This window comes from Lissotriton helveticus, chromosome 2_1 (assembly GCF_964261635.1).
Source record: "Lissotriton helveticus chromosome 2_1, aLisHel1.1, whole genome shotgun sequence".
NCBI lineage: Eukaryota > Metazoa > Chordata > Amphibia > Caudata > Salamandridae > Lissotriton > Lissotriton helveticus.
Window position 1 is genome coordinate 1,097,266,517 of NC_136059.1, and position 21,824 is coordinate 1,097,288,340.

General features: G+C 51.3%; 1 protein-coding gene across 1 annotated transcript in view; it reads right to left on the reverse strand.

Annotated features, from left to right (window-relative positions):
- Window positions 1-21,439, reverse strand: part of ZDHHC21 (zDHHC palmitoyltransferase 21) — a 259,613-nt gene extending 238,174 nt beyond the window's left edge. The window contains exon 1 of the mRNA XM_078675904.1: window positions 21,303-21,439. The gene's annotated coding sequence lies outside the window, so the exon portion shown is untranslated. The remainder of the gene's footprint in view (window positions 1-21,302) is intronic.
- Window positions 21,440-21,824: the final 385 nt, after the last annotated feature.

Below are 21,824 nucleotides of genomic sequence, written 5' to 3' on the forward strand. Positions count from 1 at the left end.
GTTTGAGGGAACTCTAGGGAAGAAGAGTGGACCCTTGGCAGGGACTCAGAGCGAACTAAGAGGACTTAAGAGATGGGAGGCAGAGCAGGGTGTGGGGAATGCAAGGACTTTGAAGGGGGAACTGCAGGGCTCTATTGGGAAGGGAATGATAGGGCTTGGGGGGGGATAATAGGTCTCTTTGGAGGTAAGAATGGCAGCAATGTGGGGAGGATGGAGAGAAGGGTCTCTGAGGGGGAAGGGAGAGAAGGGTCTCTGAGGGGGAAGGGAGAGACAGATCTCTGAGGAGAGATGGAGAGGCAGGGATCTAAGGGGGGTGGAGCGACTAGGTTCTGAGGGGAGAAGGAGCGACAGGGCTCTGAGGGGAGAAGGACCGACAGGGCTCTGAGGGGAGATGGAGCGACAGGGCTCATGGGAGGGGTTGTGTATTCTTTAGGGAAACTTTACAATGTCTGTGGATAAATATATAGTCACGGGGGGGAAGGTGGATGGTGAGTTAGGTAGTCACTGTGGGAAGATTGCTGGGACAGGGGACTGATCATTGGGAGGAGGGCTGCAGAGAGGGTTGTGTAGACATCGAGATAGTTACCTTGTTACTGAGGGGGAAGGTTTTGTAAACTCTAGGGTGAGGGTTTCAGTCTCTGGAGGGGAAGGGCTGGGAGGCGGAGTTTGCAGTCTGTTGGGGTGGGGGTTCTCAGCCACTTGGGGAAGATTGTAGGGAGGATTGCCTGGTCTCTAAGAGTTTACAGAAAGGGTTGCATAGGGTCTGGGCGGGAGGTGGGCACAGTCCCTGGGCGGGAGGGTGGCACAGTCCCTGGGCGGGAGGGTGGCACAGTCCCTGGGCAGGAGGGTGGCACAGTCCCTGGGAGGAAGGGTGGCACAGTCCCTGGGAGGAAGGGTGGCACAGTCTCTGGAAGGAAGGGTGGCACAGTCTCTGGAAGGAAGGGTGGCACAGTCTCTGGGAGGAAGGGTGGCACAGTCTCTGGGAGGAAGGGTGGCACAGTCTCTGGGAGGACGGGTGGCACAGTCTCTGGGAGGACGGGTGGCACAGTCTCTGGGAAGACGGGTGGCACAGTCAGGAGGAGGAATCGCCATCGTCCACAAATCCAGCCTCCGCCTGAGCACACTCCCGGACGAGTCCACAGAACTGATGGAACACCTTCACTTCAAGATACTGGCCAGCCCCACCACCGCCCTGCGCGGAACCCTCATCTACCGACCCCCTGGACCCCGCGGACCCTTCGCAGACTCCATCACGGACATTATCTCCGCAGGCCATCGCATCCACCAACTACACCCTGCTGGGAGACCTCAACTTCCACCTCGACAATCAACTGGACCCCAACACCACATGCCTCCTGGACAACCTCCACAACATTGGACTCCGCCAGATTGTGACGAGCCCACGCACTCAGCAGGACACACCCTCGACCCCCTCTTCACTACAGGAAACTCCATCACCTTCAGCCACACCACCGAACTCCCATGGACCGACCATCGTTGCGTCCACTTCACCTTCAGAACACCCACCATCCACAGACACCAGCACCTGCTTCCACAAAGAAACTGGACCAAAATCACCGACGACCAGCTCACCTCCTCACTCAACAACTCCACCCCAACCATCGCGGAAAACGACGACCCCAACACCGCAGCCCGAACCCTGCATAGATGGATCTCGGACAGCACCAACACCATAGCCCCCCTCAAGAAAAACAACAATACCCGTGCCAAGAAAGCCAGATAGATGGTTTACCACTGAACTTCGAGAATCCAAGCGCACATGCCGCCGCCTCGAAAAGGCCTGGAGAAACACCAAATCCACAGAAGCCCACAACAACTTCAGAGCCGCCACCAACGCCCACCATCAACTCATCAGAGAAACGAGGAAAAAAGCGATTGAAGACAGAATCTCCACCCACGCACACAACAGCAAGGAACTCTTCAGCATCATCAAGGAGTTCGCCCAACCCACCAGCGAGTCTACCGACATCCCTCCCTCACAAGACCTCTGCGACAAACTCAGCACCTTTTTCCACCACAAAATCAAGAGCATCTACGACAACTTCGACGAAGACAACCAACACACTGAACCTCACCAACCACCCCCGACACCCGGAAACCAGCGATTGATGACTGGACAGCCCTCACCACCGAAGACACACTGAAGACAATGAAGTCAATCCACTCAGGGGCCCCCACCGACCCCTGCCCCCACCACATCTTCAACAGAGCCGCCGACACCAGCGCACCCATGCTCCGCCACACCATCAACCGCTCCCTGGCGACTGCCTCGTTCCCCGACGACTGGAAACACGCCGAGGTGAACCCCCTCCTAAAGAAACCCTCAGCGGACCCCACCGACCTCAAAAACTACAGACCCATCTCCCTGCTCCCGTTCCCAGCGAAAGTCATCGAGAAAGCCATCAACAGCCAACTCGCCACATTCATTGAAGAACACAACATCCTCGACTCCTCCCAATCCGGCTTCAGAAAAAACCACAGTACGGAAACCGCCCTCCTCACCGCAACAGACGATATCCGCACCCTACTGGACAAAGGAGAAACAGTAGCCCTCATCCTCCCCGACCTATCAGCGGCGTTCGACACAGTCTCCCACCGCACCCTAATACGCAGACTCTATGACGCAGGAATCCAGGAAAAGGCCCTCGACTGGATCTGCTCCTTCCTCTCCGGCAGGACGCAGCGGGTCTGACTCCCCCCATTCCTCTCGGACCCCACACCTACCACCTGCGGAGTCCCCCAGGGCTCCTCCCTCAGCCCAACGCTCTTCAACGTCTACATGGCTCCACTTGCCCCCATCGTCAGAACCTACGGACTCAACATCGTGTCATACGCAGACGACACCCAGCTCATCCTCTCCCTATCCAACGAGCCCAACACCGCCAGATGCAACTTTCGAGAAGGCATGGAAGACGTCGCCAAATGGATGAAAAACAGCTGCCTACAACTAAACACCAACAAAACAGAAGCACTCATCATGGGCCCAAACCCCGACGCCTGGAGCGACACCTGGTGGCCCACCGCCCTCGGAAACCCGCCAACCCCCACAGACCACGCACGCAACCTGGGAATCATCCTGGACTCCGAGCTCAAAATGGACCGCCAGATCAACTCTGTCTCATCTTCCTGCTTCCACACCCTCCGCCTCCTTCGTAAGACCTTCAAATGGATCCCCCTCGAACACCGAAAGACAGTCACTCACGCCCTGGTCACCAACAGACTCGACTACGGCAAAGCACTCTACGCCGGAATAAACAAAAACCTCATCCGCAAGCTACAGAACATCCAGAACGCCGCCGCAAGACTGGTCCTCAACCTGCCAAAACACTGCCACATCTCCCAGCACCTGCGCACACTCCACTGGCTCCCCGTCGAGGCGAGAATCACCTTTAAGATGCTCACCCACGCACACAAGGCCCTCCACGGCACCGGACCAGCATACCTGAACAGCCGACTCAAATTCCACGCACCCCAAAGGACCCTACGATCAGCCCAGCTCTCCTACGCCGTGGTCCCCCGCACCAGAAAGACCAGATCGGGAGGCCGCTCCTTCTCCTTCCTCGCTGCCAAAGCATGGAACACCCTTCCCCTCCACCTCAGACATACAACATCGCTCCCCATCTTCGCAAGAAACCTCAAAACCTGGCTCTTCGACAGACCCCCTCCTTGATGGAATGGAACCTGCACCCCCCCCACCCCTAGCGCCTTGAGACCCTTACGGGTGAGTAGTCGCGCTTTAACAAACCCCTGATTGAGTGATTGACAGTCTCTGGGAGGAAGGGTGGCACAGTCTCTGGGAGGAAGGGTGGCACAGTCTCTGGGAGGAAGGGTGGCACAGTCTCTGGGAGGAAGGGTGGCACAGTCTCTGGGAAGAAGGGTGGCACAGTCTCTGGTGTGAGGGCTGCATTGTCTCTAGGGTGAGAGCTGCAAAGCCTAGGAGGGTATGGTTGCATAGTCTCAAGGGAGAGTATTGCGGTCTCAGGAGAGTGTGTTACATGGTCTTCAGGGAGGATTGCATAGTCTCTGGGGGGAGGGTTGCATAGTTTCTGGGGGGAGGGTTGCATAATCGCTGGTGGTAAAGTTGCATAGTCTCTAGAGAGGGGGCAGCATTGTATCTGGGGAGTGCAACCTCTCAGGGGGTGCAAAGTCTCGAGGGCGGGCAAAGTCTCGCTGGGGGGGGGGCAAAGTCTCAGGGGGGGGCAAAGTCTCACGGGGGGGAAAAGTCTCACGGGGGGCAAAGTCTCACGGGGGGCAAAGTCTCACGGGGGGCAAAGTCTCACGGGGGGGCAAAGTCTCACGGGGGGGCAAAGTCTCACGGGGGGGCAAAGTCTCACGGGGGGCAAAGTCTCACGGGGGCAAAGTCTCACGGGGGGGCAAAGTCTCACGGGGGGCAAAGTCTCACGGGGGGGCAAAGTCTCACGGGGGGGCAAAGTCTCACGGGGGGGCAAAGTCTCACGGGGGGGCAAAGTCTCACGGGGGGGCAAAGTCTCACGGGGGGCAAAGTCTCACGGGGGGGCAAAGTCTCACGGGGGGGCAAAGTCTCACGGGGGGGGGCAAAGTCTCACGGGGGGGGCAAAGTCTCACGGGGGGGCAAAGTCTCACGGGGGGGCAAAGTCTCACGGGGGGGCAAAGTCTCACGGGGGGGGGCAAAGTCTCACGGGGGGGCAAAGTCTCACGGGGGGCAAAGTCTCACGGGGGGGCAAAGTCTCACGGGGGGGCAAAGTCTCACGGGGGGGCAAAGTCTCACGGGGGGCAAAGTCTCACGGGGGGCAAAGTCTCACGGGGGGCAAAGTCTCACGGGGGGGGCAAAGTCTCACGGGGGGGCAAAGTCTCACGGGGGGGCAAAGTCTCACGGGGGGGCAAAGTCTCACGGGGGGGGGCAAAGTCTCACGGGGGGGGGCAAAGTCTCACGGGGGGGGCAAAGTCTCACGGGGGGGCAAAGTCTCACGGGGGGGCAAAGTCTCACGGGGGGGCAAAGTCTCACGGGGGGGCAAAGTCTCACGGGGGGCAAAGTCTCACGGGGGGCAAAGTCTCACGGGGGGGCAAAGTCTCACAGGGGCAAAGTCTCACGGGGGCAAAGTCTCACGGGGGCAAAGTCTCACGGGGGGGAAAAGTCTCACGGGGGGGAAAAGTCTCACGGGGGGCAAAGTCTCACGGGGGGCAAAGTCTCACGGGGGGGCAAAGTCTCACGGGGGGCAAAGCCTCTGAGTGGGAGGAAGCTTGCATTCACTCTGGAGTACTGCATAGTCTCCGTATAAAAGCCTGCATGTAGCTGGAGAGCAACAAACTAAATACAATGATGCCTCTGGTATTCTTTTAAAGGAACCTATTAATTTAGAGACAGATACTACAAATTATCTATCCACTGTTTTTTAAATTTCACATAGAATAGATCTAAACATATTACTTTTTGTTCATCGCATAGCCATCAGAAACAATATACAATTAAATAAAATACAAACAAAGAAATTTGTTTCTTCAACTTATTTTAGTTAACCAATTTTTCTTTTCAAAGGATATTGTTTTCAATTATCTTCATTTTTTCATTTTATACACATTTATATACAGTTATCCTATATCTATACACAATATTTACACTGTGCAACAAACCATAAACATGACCAAAGCAACAGAAACTTTGTAAATACCCTATTTAAAAGGGTTCTACTGGAGCCCACTATTTCAAACCAGGAAATTCATGGTATTCTCTTATACAACCTTAATTCCTTCCTCTCAATCACCATATAATAATAGAGCCTAGGAAGCTAAAATATCTTTATGCTTCTTTTTTTGATTGCTCTCGTAGAATATTTCCACCAATTAATTCCACATTTATAGGGTGTTGGTTTATAATGACTGTCGACCCGTTTCGGCCTATCAGACAGTTTAAGGCCTCCTCAGGACTTTGGGCAACAAGTACAAATTAACCTTCAAAAAGAAATAAAATTATATACATATATACATATATATACATACGACTTATCAAGTCACGGACACTAGCACCCAAGGGTGCCACTAAAGCTTAATTAAAGAACGAATCCTAGAGGTCTAGGCAACATTTCTTACATAAAAACACCTCCTAATGTGCCCACGAAATTTATATCTACGTCAAATCCAAGCATATGGAAGACCCAAGGAGAAACTACCCATAGAATGTGATTGAACCTTACACCTACCAGTGCATCCCAAACAATGCCAACTAATACATACACTCACATACCAGTACAAGGCTGTACTCCGCCTCGTAGTAATGAGGTCACAAGATATCTTCTATGAACCATACAGATCGCACTTTAATTCCTCACTGCAAAATCCTTAGTCCGATATTCTAGAAAACAAAGTAACTTAATACATTACTTCTCCATACGTGCCACCTAATAAAAAACGATAGAAAAGGGTCTTCTAACTTTAAATTCCCTTACTTCCATATCGTGTTGCTTCCAGGTACTACGGCACTGCTCCATTCATTTTGCTGGGTCGCGCAAATTACACAACGACCCTCTTGTAAGCCGTACCAAACTCTAATGCACGGCCGCAGAAGATCCTCGTTCAATCAGGATGCCGGTATGCACTAGCGTCTGCAGCTTTCTGTATCGCGCTGCATTCACGCGTCAAAAAACAAAGGACAGACTAATAAAGCCATCCTAGACACAGGTGGAAAAACAGATCCTAGACACAGGTGGAAAAATAGAGAAATGGAAAAAGGATTTCATTACCCGGATATCACTGTGTATCCGAACCAACATGGCGGCCACATTACGTGCCTCAAATAACAAAAAAACGTGAAAACGAGTACTCCCAGTAACTACTAGTTAGAGTACACGTTGGTCTACAAACCTAAACCATTTATAAGAAAAAAAGAACTATGGATAAATCAAAATTAAAACCGGATATTTAACTACATTATAACACAGAGTGTCATTCTACTTAACACCTTATATCCCAGTGAGTTGCCCAGACTTCGTACAGACTAAGGTAGTATCATATATGTTCCAGTATATATACAATAAAAGAGTTACGTTTCTGAATCCACAGTAACAATACACACAGGTAAACCCAAGTAAACTTTTCAACTAAGTAATGACCACATCTCATCTTTGTCGTTGAGCCCTGTTTTTGATGTTTAATATTTTTCAATAAGTCTAGCTTCAAGGTGATTAAGTTTAATCTCTGTTTCTCCTTTCTTTAAGTTGGTCACACAACACAATACTGACCAATGAATGTCCTTTACAGAATGATTATGCGTAAGGTAATGGCCAAAGGCGCCCCTATGGTCTGACATTTGATCCTTGATTTATGTTGCAGAACCCGTGTTTTAACTGCCTGAATAGTTTGTCCAATTTACAATTTTTCACAAGGACACTTGATGCAGTAGATGAGATTTTTCGAATTACAGTTAGAGAATGTTCTTTGTATGTGTGTACTGCCATTGATATCAATTTCTTTGGAGTCCCTCGTAAGGTCACATGCCATACAATTATGGCATTTAAAATGACCTATAACAGGAGGCAAACCTAGAAGATCTCTAGTATCTTTTGGCATTCCTTTTGCAGTGTTATTATTGGCTCTTACTAACTGACTACGGATATTCTGACCTTTCTTAAACGCAAACAATGGTTTGGGTATTTTCAGATCGCCCAACAATTTCCAATTTCTTTGAATTACTTTCTTAACTTTATTGGCCCGTGGATCAAAAGTTAATACGCATGTAAGTGGAGTATTGATTTTGTCCTTGTCTTTAGGTACCAACAACGTCTCTCTCGGGGTGTACCACGCTCTTTTCAGCGCTACCTTGACTAATCTTTTAGGATATCCTCGTTTCCCGAGTTTCTCTTTCAGATTATTCGCATGAAAAAAGTACTCGTTTGTTACTACAATTCCTCCTAATACGGAGGAATTGACCGTAAGGTAGATTTTCTTTTAGAGACCCAGGGTGGTTACTGGTGAAATGTAGCAAAGTATTACGGTCTGTAGGCTTGGTATACAGACTAACACACAATTTCCCATCTTCATGCTCAATATAGACATCCAAAAAATTGATTTTGTTAGGGTCATTAGCCACCGTAAAGTTAAAATCTTGTGTTCTATGATTTAACCAACTATGGAACTCTGTCAGTTGTGTCACATCTCCGTTCCAGATCATAAAAATATCATCAATATAGCGACACCAAAACTCCACTTGATGTTTATATGGGTTGGTGTCGCTATATATCCATCTCTGCTCAAATTGGGCCATCACCAGGATGGCAATTTCCGGCGAGAAACTGCAGCCCATCTCTACCCCAGAAATTTGGAGGTACAATTTTTCTTTAAAATTGAAAAAATTGTTTTTTAAACAAATTTGGGCCAGACTTACAATGAATTTCGTAGGTACTTGATGTGGTCGTGATCTTGCCTGTAGTACAAACTCCAACACACTCAAGGCATCGTCCTGAGGTATGTTGGTGTAAAGTGATTCAATATCGAAGGTGGAGAGCAGTTTTTTTCAGGGTCAAAATGTAACCCCTCCACCTTCGATATCAAATCCATAGTATCCCGGATATAGGCAGGTATTTCCTTTACCAGTGGGAATAAAAATACATCCACATATTGTGCGAGTGGTTCCAACAGGGAGCCACATGCTGCCACAATGGGTCTCCCTGGAGGATTAATGAGAGTCTTGTGCACTTTCGGCAATACATACATATTGGGAGTTTTTCTTTGATCGCTGTTAAGGAACTCAAACTCATTTTTACATAACCACCCTGAATCAAGACCTTCCTGAGTGATAGTGCGAATCTGTTCTTTAAGACGGGGGGTAGGATTAGTATCAAGTGGTCTGTAAAATTGTCTGTTAGACAATTGATTAAGAATTTCTTGGTCATATTTCACAGTATCCCACAACACTATCCCCCCACCTTTATCCGCAGGCTTAACAGTTATTGTCGAATTCATGGATAGATTCTTTAGCGCTTGCATTTCTGTTTTACTACAGTTGGACTTATAGTAGCATTTTTTACTTTGGAGTTGATCCAAATCACGTAAAACGTGATTCTCAAAAATCAATATTTCAGGAGGCAAAAGAATACTTTCAGGTAAGAACTTCGATTGTCTCTTTAATCCACTAACATTAGTTTGTACAATGTTTTCTCGTTCTAGGAAGAATGCTTTTAATCTTACGTTTCTCAAGAAGGACAAAACTTCAGTTTTGGTATCTATTGAGTTTTGTAGCCTAGTAGGAACAAATGTCAAACCTTTGGACAAAATCGATATTTCTTCTTCTGATAGATTATGGTCAGATAAATTGTAAATCGGAATTGATTCTATATCTAATCTACTCTGATCATATGATATTATCGTCTGTAGGTCTTTTTCCGTGTTTGAAATGGCTCCGCCTCCTGATTCTGATATTGTTCCCCTTGTTGAAATGCTCCCTGTGGGGGATATGCATCCGCTTGGTAATTGTATCCCCTCCATCTGGGACCCCCTCCCCATGGTCTGAACCTTCCTCTGTAGAAAAAAGGAGGTCGTGTTCTTGAATACTGTGGATGGGGGTAATAGCCACTGTTGGACCCCTGGCTGAAGTCCGAGGAAGTGTCAGAGAAAGTAATAAATTTGTTCCTAGACCTTCCACGATATTGTAAATTAAGTGAATTAGGGTTGTTAGTTATAAAAAAGTCGTCCTTCAAAAAGGAATACACCTCATCAATCTTGAAATTTTTTATATCTCTCGCTACCTTGGGGATCTTTAAGTTGGTATTATGGATGGCAAAATCTGCAATTGTTTTTTCGGCAGCTTCTAATAACTTTTTTGCATCTTTAATGGTGCTGTCTCCCAAAATCTCTTGTTCTAATTCCTCTATAGCTTTTAGTTCTTCCTCATTAAGTCTTAATGCCGTCTCCACTGAGAGGGCCATCCAGTCAATTGAACATTTTGTGCCCACGCCGCCAAATCTATTTAAATAAGTTTTGTCAGTTGTAAAAATCACTGGAATATTTTTTACCTGTAGGCCAACCGGAATAGTATTGTTTTTAATGTGTTCTGAAAGTACCTGTGCATGTAACTGGGTGCGGATATTCTTCTTCTTTAACTGCTTTAACCTCTCTATCTTATCTACATTGGCAATAAGAGCCTCTCCTTTATCTCCACTCAACAATGAGGGAGTTTTTGATACAAGGGCACTTATTTCCTCTTCACTATAAGTGACCGTGATAGGTTCTGACATATCTGTCTTCAATTCTTTCTATAAGCTTTAGGTGTGTCTACGTAACCTAGTCGCAACATAAATGATCTCCATATATTTGTAAAGACAATAGCTTGTGATGAACAAAATAAGTAGACTCTAGATTAGACCCATATCATGGATCCCAGATAGAAATCCTAAATGAACCCTCACACTTAAAAAAGTGTAATCAAATCAATATATCTCACAGGGGAAATTACAACAAACTAAATACAATGATGCCTCTGGTATCCTTTTAAAGGAACCTTTTAATTTAGAGACAGATACTACAAATTATCTATCCACTGTTTTTTAAATTTCACATAGAATAAATCTAAACATATTACTTTTTGTTCATCACATAGCCATCAGAAACAATATACAATTAAATAAAACACAAACAAAGAAATTAGTTTCTTCAACTTATTTTAGTTAACCGATTTTTCTTTTCAAAGGATATTGTTTTCAATTATCTTCATTTTTTCATTTTATACACATTTATATACAGTTATCCTATATCTATACACAATATTTACACTGTGCAACAAACCATAAACATGACCAAAGCAACAGAAACTTTGTAAATACCCTATTTAAAAGGGTTCTACTGGAGCCCACTATTTCTGGAGAGCAGGCTGAATAGTTACTAGGGAAAGTGCTGCATCATCTCTCTCTAGGGAGAGAAAGCTGCATCGCCTCAGGGGAAGGGGAGATGCATCGCCCAGGGGGGGGGGAGGGGAGATACATCGCTGGGGGGGGGAGATGCATTGCCCAGGGGGGGAGGGGAGATGCATCGCCCGGGGGGGGGAGGGGAGATGCATCGCCCGGGGGGGGGGAGGGGAGATGCATCGCCCGGGGGGGGGGAGGGGAGATGCATCGCCCGGGGGGGGGGGGAGGGGAGATGCATCGCCCGGGGGGGGGGGAGGGGAGATGCATCGCCCAGGGGGGGGAGGGGAGATGCATCGCCCAGGGGGGGGAGGGGAGATGCATCGCCCAGGGGGGGGAGGGGAGATGCATCGCCAGGGGGGGGAGGGGAGATGCATCGCCAGGGGGGGGAGGGGAGATGCATCGCCCGGGGGGGGGGGGAGGGGAGATGCATCGCCCGGGGGGGGAGGGGAGATGCAACGCCCAGGGGGGCGGGGAGATGCATCATCCAGGAGGGGGAGGGGAGATGCATCGCCCGGGGGGGGGGGGGAGTCGAGATGCATCGCCCGGGGGGGAGGGGAGATGCATCGCCCGGGGGGGAGGGGAGATGCATCGCCCGGGGAGGGGAGATGCATCGCCCGGGGGGGGGGAGGGGAAATGCATCGCCCGGGGGGGAGGGGAGATGCATCGCCCGGGGGGGAAGGGGAGGTGCATCACCCAGGGGGGAGGGGAGATGCATCGCCCAGGGGGGGAGGGGGATGCATCGCCCAGGGGGGGGGGGAGGGGAGATGCATCGCCCAGGGGGGGGAGGGGAAATGCATCGCCCAGGGGCGGGGGAGGGGAGATGCATCGCCCAGGGGCGGGGGAGGGGAGATGCATCGCCCAGGGGCGGGGGGGGGGAGGGGAGATGCATAGCCCAGGGGCGGGGGGGAGGGGAGATGCATAGCCCAGGGGCGGGGGGAGGGGAGATGCATAGCCCAGGGGCGGGGGGAGGGGAGATGCATCGCCCAGGGGCGGGGGGAGGGGAGATGCATCGCCCAGGGGCGGGGGGGGAGGGGAGATGCATAGCCCAGGGGCGGGGGGGAGGGGAGATGCATAGCCCAGGGGCGGGGGGGAGGGGAGATGCATCGCCCAGGTGGGGAGGGGAGATGCATCTCCCAGGGGGGGAGGGGAGATGCATCGTCTCGGGTGAAGGGGAGATGCATCGCCTCGGGTGAAGGGGAGATGCATCACCCCGGGACAGGGAGCTGCATCCTCCCTGGACAGGGAGCTGCATCCTCTCTGGGGGTATGGTTGCACAGTCTCACAGGAGAGTGTTACGGTTTCAGAAGAGTGTTGCATAGTCTACGGGGGAGGACTGCATATTCTCTATGGGGAAGGGATACATAGTCTCTGTTGGGAGGCTTGCAGAGTCTCTAGGGCCGGGGAAGCTTTATAGTCTCTAGAGCAAAAGGGTTGCATACGCTCTGGGGGGGCGGGTTGCATACTCTCTGGTGGTATGGCAGCATATTCTCTAGAGATGAATGCTGCATATTCTCTGTTGGGGTGGAAAGCCTCTTTGGGAGGTGGGGCAGGGGCAGAACACAGGCCCACGCAGCCCACGCAGTGCGGGGGGCCGCAAGCTCCAGAGGGCCCCCTCGGCACTGCACTATGGCCAAAGAGCTCCTGATTGAGCCCGGAGGGGGCCCCTTTACTTACTGTGCTGGGAGCCCCCCTCAGTTTTCGTTACGCCAGTGAGGTGGAGGGGGGTTGCATTGACTCTGGAGGGAAATGTTGCATGGACTCTGGGGAGAAGCCTAAATTTGGCTGGGGAGTGGGCTGCATCATCTCTGGAGAGAGAGCTGCATCGTCTCTGGAGAGAGAGCTGCAACGTCTCTGGAGAGAGAGCTGCAACGTCTCTGGAGAGAGAGCTGCAACGTCTCTGGAGAGAGAGCTGCAATGCCTCTGGAATGACAGCTGCATCGTTTCAGGAGAGACAGCTGCATAGTTTCTGGGGAGAGAGCTTTATACTTTCTGTGCATTTGGTTGCACAGTCTCATAGGAAAGTGTTGCAGTCTCAGGAGAAAGTGTTGCATAGTCTCTGGAGGAGGATTGCGTAGTCTCTAAGGGGAGGGCTATGCAGTCTCTAAGGGAGGGCTATGCAGTCTCTAAGGGAGAGCTATGCAGTCTCTAAAGGGGGGTTACATAGCCTCTAAGGGGGAGGCTGCATAGCCTTTAAGGGAGGAGGGCTGCGCAGTATCTGAGAAGGAGGGAAGCGTAGTATCTAAGGAGGAGGGAAGCGTAGTATCTAAGGAGGAGGGAAGCGTAGTATCTAAGGAGGAGGGCTGCATAGTATCTAAGGGGAGGGCTGAATAGTATCTAAGGGGGAGGGCTGCATTGTATCCAAGGGGGAAGGGCTGCATATTCTCAGGGGGAGGACAGCATAGTCCCGGGAGAAGGGCTGCATAGTCTCAGGAGGGAAGACTGCATAGTCTCAGGAGGGAAGACTGCATAGTCTCAGGAGGGAAGACTGCATAGTCTCAGGAGGGAAGATTGCATAGTCTCAGGAGGGAAGACTGCATAGTCTCAGGAGGGAAGACTGCATAGTCTCAGGAGGGAAGACTGCATAGTCTCAGGAGGGAAGACTGCATAGTCTCAGGAGGGAAGACTGCATAGTCTCAGGAGGGAAGACTGCATAGTCTCAGGAGGGAGGGCTGCATAGTCTCAGGAGGGAGGGCTGCATAGTCTCAGGACAGAGGGCTGCATAGTCTCAGGACAGAGGGCTGCATAGTCTCAGGACAGAGGGCTGCATAGTCTCAGGACAGAGGGCTGCATAGTCTCAGGACAGAGGGCTGCATAGTCTCAGGACAGAGGGCTGCATAGTCTCAGGACAGAGGGCTGCATAGTCTCAGGACAGAGGGCTGCATAGTCTCAGGACAGAGGGCTGCATAGTCTCAGGACAGAGGGCTGCATAGTCTCAGGACAGAGGGCTGCATAGTCTGCATAGTCTCAGGACAGAGGGCTGCATAGTCTCGGAACAGAGGGCTGCATAGTCTCGGAACAGAGGGCTGCATAGTCTCGGGACAGAGGGCTGCATAGTCTCGGGACAGAGGGCTGCATAGTCTCGGGACAGAGGGCTGCATAGTCTCGGGACAGAGGGCTGCATAGTCTCGGGACAGAGGGCTGCATAGTCTCGGGACAGAGGGCTGCATAGTCTCGGGACAGAGGGCTGCATAGTCTCGGGACAGAGGGCTGCATAGTCTCGGGACAGAGGGCTGCATAGTCTCGGGACAGAGGGCTGCATAGTCTCGGGACAGAGGGCTGCATAGTCTCGGGACAGAGGGCTGCATAGTCTCGGGACAGAGGGCTGCATAGTCTCGGGACAGAGGGCTGCATAGTCTCGGGACAGAGGGCTGCATAGTCTCGGGACAGAGGGCTGCATAGTCTCGGGACAGAGGGCTGCATAGTCACGGGACAGAGGGCTGCATAGTCACGGGACAGAGGGCTGCATAGTCACGGGGGAGTGCTGCATAGTCACGGGGAGTGCTGCATAGTCACGGGGGAGTGCTGCATAGTCACGGGGGAGTGCTGCATAGTCACGGGGGAGTGCTGCATAGTCACGGGGGAGTGCTGCATAGTCACTGGGGGGAGTGCTGCATAGTCACTGGGGGGAGTGCTGCATAGTCACTGGGGGGAGTGCTGCATAGTCACTGGGGGGAGTGCTGCATAGTCACTGGGGGGAGTGCTGCATAGTCACTGGGGGGAGTGCTGCATAGTCACTGGGGGGAGCGCTGCATAGTCACTGGGGGGATTGCTGCATAGTCACTGGGGGAGTGCTGCATAACACTGGGGGAGTGCTGCATAACACTGGGGGAGTGCTGCATAACACTGGGGGAGTGCGTGCTGCATAGTCCCTGGGGGAGTGCGTGCTGCATAGTCACTGGGGGAGTGCGTGCTGCATAGTCACTGGGGGAGTGCGTGCTCCATAGTCACTGGGGGAGTGAGTGCTGCATAGTCACTGGGGGAGTGAGTGCTGCATAGTCACTGGGGGAGTGAGTGCTGCATAGTCACTGGGGGAGTGAGTGCTGCATAGTCACTGGGGGAGTGAGTGCTGCATAGTCACTGGGGGAGTGAGTGCTGCATAGTCACTGGGGGAGTGAGTGCTGCATAGTCACGGGGGAGTGCTGCATAGTCACTGGGGGAATGCTGCATAGTCACTGGGGGGAATGCTGCATAGTCACTGGGGGGAATGCTGCATAGTCACTGGGGGGAATGCTGCATAGTCACTGGGGGGAATGCTGCATAGTCACTGGGGGGAATGCTGCATAGTCACTGGGGGGAATGCTGCATAGTCACTGGGGGAATGCTGCATAGTCACTGGGGGAATGCTGCATAGTCACTGGGGGGGCTGCATAGTCTCGGGACAGAGGGCTGCATAGTCTCGGGACAGAGGGCTGCATAGTCTCGGGACAGAGTGCTGCATAGTCACTGGGGGAGTGCTGCATAACACTGGGGGAGTGCGTGCTGCATAGTCCCTGGGGGAGTGCGTGCTGCATAGTCACTGGGGGAGTGCGTGCTGCATAGTCACTGGGGGAGTGCGTGCTGCATAGTCACTGGGGGAGTGCGTGCTGCATAGTCACTGGGGGAGTGCGTGCTCCATAGTCACTGGGGGAGTGAGTGCTGCATAGTCACTGGGGGAGTGAGTGCTGCATAGTCACTGGGGGAGTGAGTGCTGCATAGTCACTGGGGGAGTGAGTGCTGCATAGTCACTGGGGGAGTGAGTGCTGCATAGTCACTGGGGGAGTGAGTGCTGCATAGTCACGGGGGAGTGCTGCATAGTCACTGGGGGAATGCTGCATAGTCACTGGGGGGAATGCTGCATAGTCACTGGGGGGAATGCTGCATAGTCACTGGGGGGAATGCTGCATAGTCACTGGGGGGAATGCTGCATAGTCACTGGGGGGAATGCTGCATAGTCACTGGGGGGAATGCTGCATAGTCACTGGGGGAATGCTGCATAGTCACTGGGGGAATGCTGCATAGTCACTGGGGGGGAATGCTGCATAGTCACTGGGGGGAATGCTGCATAGTCACTGGGGGGAATGCTGCATAGTCACTGGGGGAATGCTGCATAGTCCCTGGGGAGGGCTGCATAGTCCCTGGGGAGGGCTGCATAGTCACTGCGGGAGGGCTGCATAGTCTCTGGGTGAGAGCTGCATAGTCTCTGGGGGAGGGCTGCATAGTCTCTGGGGGAGGGCTGCATCGTCTCTGGGGGAGGGCTGCATCGTCTCTGGGGGAGGGCTGCATCGTCTCTGGGGGAGGGCTGCATCGTCTCTGGGGGAGGGCTGCATCGTCTCTGGGGGAGGGCTGCATCGTCTCTGGGGGAGGGCTGCATCGTCTCTGGGGGAGGGCTGCATCGTCTCTGGGGGAGGGCTGCATCGTCTCTGGGGGAGGGCTGCATCGTCTCTGGGGGAGGGCTGCATCGTCTCTGGGGGAGGGCTGCATCGTCTCTGGGGGAGGGCTGCATCGTCTCTGGGGGAGGGCTGCATCGTCTCTGGGGGAGGGCTGCATCGTCTCTGGGGGAGGGCTGCATCGTCTCTGGGGGAGGGCTGCATCGTCTCTGGGGGAGGGCTGCATCGTCTCTGGGGGAGGGCTGCATAGTCTCTGGAGGAGGGCTGCATAGTCTCTGGAGGAGGGCTGCATAGTCTCTGGGGGAGGGCTGCATAGTCTCTGGGGGAGGGCTGCATAGTCTCTGGGGAAGGGCTGCATAGTCTCTGGGGAAGGGCTGCATAGTCTCTGGGGGAGAGCTGCATAGTCTCTGGGGGAGAGCTGCATAGTCTCTGGGGGAGAGCTGCATAGTCTCTGGGGGAGAGCTGCATAGTCTCTGGGGGAGAGCTGCATAGTCTCTGGGGGAGAGCTGCATAGTCTCTGGGGGAGAGCTGCATAGTCTCTGGGGGAGAGCTGCATAGTCTCTGGGGGAGAGCTGCATAGTCTCTGGGGGAGAGCTGCATAGTCTCTGGGGGAGAGCTGCATAGTCTCTGGGGGAGAGCTGCATAGTCTCTGGGGGAGAGCTGCATAGTCTCTGGGGGAGAGCTGCATAGTCTCTGGGGGAGAGCTGCATAGTCTCTGGGGGGGAGCTGCATAGTCTCTGGGGGGGAGCTGCATAGTCTCTGGGGGGGAGCTGCATAGTCTCTGGGGGGGAGCTGCATAGTCTCTGGGGGGGAGCTGCATAGGCTCTGGGGGGGAGCTGCATAGTCTCTGGGGGAGAGCTGCATAGTCTCTGGGGGAGAGCTGCATAGTCTCTGGGGGAGAGCTGCATAGTCTCTGGGGGAGAGCTGCATAGTCTCTGGGGGAGAGCTGCATAGTCTCTGGGGGAGAGCTGCATAGTCTCTGGGGGAGAGCTGCATAGTCTCTGGGGGAGAGCTGCATAGTCTCTGGGGGAGAGTTGCGGAGGGCTGGATAGTCTCTGGGGGAGGGCTGGTCTCTGGGGAGGGCTGGATAGTCTCTGGGGGAGGGCTGGATAGTCTCTGGGGGAGGGCTGGATAGTCTCTGGGGGAGGGCTGGATAGTCTCTGGGGGAGGGCTGCATATTTTCGGGGAAGGGTGCACAGTGTCTGTGGGGTCTGCATAGTCTCTTGTGGAGGGCGGCACTGTTCCCAGATGGTATGTAATGGCCGGAAGGGCTAGGTGTATCTAGGAACAATATGTGGAAACTCAGTGGGAGGATCTAAGGATCTCTTGGAGGGTGAAAAACAGAAATAGCACCTTGCAACTCACATTAATATGTCTAACTAGCACTCACTGAAAAGCAGTAATTTGTTGAGGCCCAACATGAGCCTTCATATATATGTGTGTATATATATATATACCTGCATAGATATAAACACACGTAAATGTGTATGTATATATATAAATCCGATTACAGCTCCAACGTGCAGTCATGCACACATTTATATATGTATGCGCAAATGTACACCTGTATACAAATGTGCATATACATGCACACACACGCTTTTCACAATGGCCCTTTGCAGGTGACCCCAGGGCCATTCCTAGAACTTTTGGGGCCCTTGGCGAAAAGGAAGATGTGAGTCCCCTATAATTTGTTAGTGACATCATAGAAAGTAACATCACAGAACTTTTTATCTACTTTGGTATCGCTGAAGTGACATAGTGTGGCTATCAATAACACTGATAAAAAGCTAATTACCCAAATGAAATGTCTGTCTATTTTAAAGCTGTATTAAGTGGATTACAATAGTCACATTGAATGGAAAAGCTAGGCACAGATCTCACAAATATGGATTTCCTTAATCAAAGTTATCCGACTGTTTACAGATTAATGCATGATAAAAATTCCAAGAACTGCGGAAAATGTATTGAATTACATCACTATGGTAAAAATTATGGGAATGGTATAGCGAAATAAAGGTGAGTTCAAATAAATGTACCTTTCCAATTTTATTTAAAAGCTTTATAAATCACAGTTCATCAAAGAAGGGTTAAGATCACCCCTATACTGAAAATACTGTTTAAAATGTGAATTTTTACAGTTCCCAAACTAATACATCATTTGATTTATTCCTTTCATTCGGATGTTGTACTGCTGCATTTATGATGGAAAAATGAAAAGGCAAGTTCCAGAATGAAAGAATATAACAGCAGGATTAACTACTTACATGTGGTATAAAGAAGAAAATTGAGACCTCCTCTGGTGGAAATCTGTGCTAAAGAAAGGTACAGTTTTCATATAAATCCCTTTTACTGTGACTGGAAAAGAAGGTTTGATAATGTACTTATTTCAGAACCATTAGTGAAGCCAGTTGTGAGGATAAGGCAGTGGACAGCTTTGGTGCGAGTGTGTTCACACAGTTGTGCGTTTGTTGCAACAGTATACCAGTGCTGTTTATTCATGCCGCAGTGATGAGAGTTTAGGGTTTTGTATCCTCTGGACAGAGAAACAAGATCAGCTATTTGGATTTGCCTCGAGACTACTAGGAACAGCTCCATTTCTTAGCTGGGAACTGGAAGATGATAAATTACTCATCCCCAGTGAATTAGTCTTATATACTCTTGGAATCATTAAGATGTGCTTGCATCACATCGCTGCAAGGAAGTTAACAAAGAGCTCTTGCTGTGGTTTTGAACTAGGGGAGATTGCTGTATCGGACCCATTATACGGTGCACATTTTGGTTGTGTCAGCAAGTGTGACTTAAAATAGGGAGTCAGACTTTGTTTATGGGGGCATTGCAGAGAGCTTCAATAAGTTGACCATACCGGGAGGCTAGCACTAGCTGACCCGGTTCACAAAGGTGCTTTTCTCTACAACGCTGCTGAAGATGGCACTGAGAATACATTACAGACAGTTTATTTTAGACACCTTGCATATTGCTACAAACACATTATACACCTCAAGCACAGCTCACAGCACAGTAAGGCTCTCTCTAGAACCTTACACTTAAAGCAAAACATGCTACAAATTACAATTACTAAAGTAACTTTCAAGTAGCAGTTAGGTGTCATTCAAAATGTCATACATATGATGTAGGTATGTCATACATAAGCACATGGCAAATACAGACATGTCACACGTAGGCAAGGGAGTAGACAGAAAATTAAAATACTCCCAACTTTGAATCAAAGCTCTTATGGCACCAAGCAAGTCATTGCAACCCTCCCATGAAGAGCTTTCTTGTCTCTTCCATCCAAGCATCTATCCATTCATCCACCCGTTGACATACATTTCTCCCTTACATTCTGTCATCCATTCGTTCTTCCATCATTCAGTCTTTCACCATTCTGTCCGCCCATCCATCCGTGTTCCCATCCATATCCAAACCTATCCATCTGTCTCCAAACCTATCCATCTCTCCATCCACCCCTTCACTGATCCATCCAGCCATCCATTCAACCAATCATCTTTTCAAGCATCCATCCATACTTTCACTCCATCCTTTCCCTTATCCATTTACAATTTCACCCATCCTTTCAATCTCATCCATCAATTTACACTTTCACTCATCTATCCATCCTTTCTTCAATACCTCCCTCTCCCTTTCACACCTCTTCCATTCCTACACTCATTTAACCTTTACTCATTCATACATCCTTTGAACCATCTATCTATCCTTTCATTCATCGTCCATCCACCCTTTCACTCCATCCATCCATTCTCCCTTTCACTCTTCTATCCACCCTTTCACTAATCCATCCACCCTTCCACCCATTCATCCATTTGAGTTTCAACCCCAGGGATTCACAGCAATAGAGTATCACTGTGGCCAAGGAGAGGAGGCCCCCTGCCCGGGGCCTTGCAGCACTTTAGAATGGCTCCAAGGCCCAGAGAGGGGCCCCAATACCTGGACCTTGCAGCCTGATGCAGCACTTTAAGGCCCAGGGCACTGAGGTTTGCTAAACACTGCCTTATCATGACAGTCTTTTATGGCTGCTCCCTTCTTCCCACAACCCACCTCTCCTAATAATGTCCAGCTGGTCCTTGGAACAAAGGGGCCCTTTTGTTGCCTGGCAACACAAAACAGAAAGAGAAAGAAAGGCTTTGGGCAGGTTTTTAAGAGAGGTGCCGCCCTGCCCCAACACATTTGTTGGCTTTGCTGCCGATCCCTTCCCCACCCACTACTTTCCTTCCCCCACCCCTGCAACTCAAGAATGTCACCACGCCCTTGGACCAGGGAGGTCAAACCGCCTCCTTAAAAATGACATTTGTAATTGGATTTAAATAGAGCTTACTACCCCTAATGAAGTGCATTGATGTGATCGGATTGAGGAGGGGACACTGGAGGAGAAGGTGGATACAAGAGGGGACCCATGTTTTCGACCTGAGCGCTAAGCCCTGGGCAGCTGCCCACATTGCCCATGCTTAGCGCCCCCATGCCCCCTTTACTGGGGTCACCGCCCCCACCAGTTTCATCCCAGGCCCAATGTGTGCCCCCTAATAATTAATTCTAGGGACGCCCACTCCGGTCAAGTGGGAACAGTAACAGATGAGTGGACCCAGGGAAAGCAAAGTGATCCGGGTAGTACCAAGCAGACCCAAAGAGTACCGAGCACAGCAATAGAGGGTTGGGATCTTATAATGTTGTGTGGGTGAGGGGGATCTTATAATGTTGTGTGGGTGAGGGGGATCTGAATGGAGCGAAGTGGGCTCTAGGAGGGACAAGATGGGCTCTGGGAGGGACAAGATGGGCTCTGGGAGGGACAAGATGGGCTCTGGGAGGATGGTTTGGTTATGGGAGCTGTGCTTGTCTTAGGCACCGGATTGGGGGTTCTGATGAGTCTTTGGACCTGGCAGCAACCTATCGGGGAGACAGTGGGTCTGGAGGACGTAGGTACAGGGCATGCCATTGTATTGCTGGACAACACACAGTCCTCTTGCACACACCGCCGGTATTGGACGCCCCCTCAGCCCCACGGTATCCGCGCCCCCACTGCCCCCACCTGCTTGCTCCAGTGCCGGCCGCTGGCCTCCTCGCCGACCCGGTGCTGCTCTTCCGCACGCCGCAGACCGGCTGCAGCGGCTTCCGCTTCCGCGATCTGTCAGCGTTGCCAGGCGGGGCCGCCCTCTGTGCCCGCCCAGCCCTGACAATGCAAGGGGAGCGGCCGTGCCCGGTGGGAGATGCCTCCATCGGCCTCCCACAGAAGGCGCCGGGGGCTCGGGTCCGTGCTCACGCGCTATGACAAGGCATGGCGTGCGTCAGAATTTCAAAATTATAAATAAAAAAAAACAGCTGTGATATACATTTTAAGTCGCCTTTAAAACGAAGTAACTCCCGCTTAAGCATGTGTTGGAGGGGGGTTTCACGTATAATTACTTTTTCACTGCAGTTCGTGTCTAACGTTTAATGTCCAACTTTCAGGGTTAGTGTGTATGTGCTAGGCATGCTGTCTCGTGTTGACACTTAGTTTTGGGGCGGGACAAGAGCCGTCACTCAGAAGTCTTCTTAAAGGCGTGGTTATGAA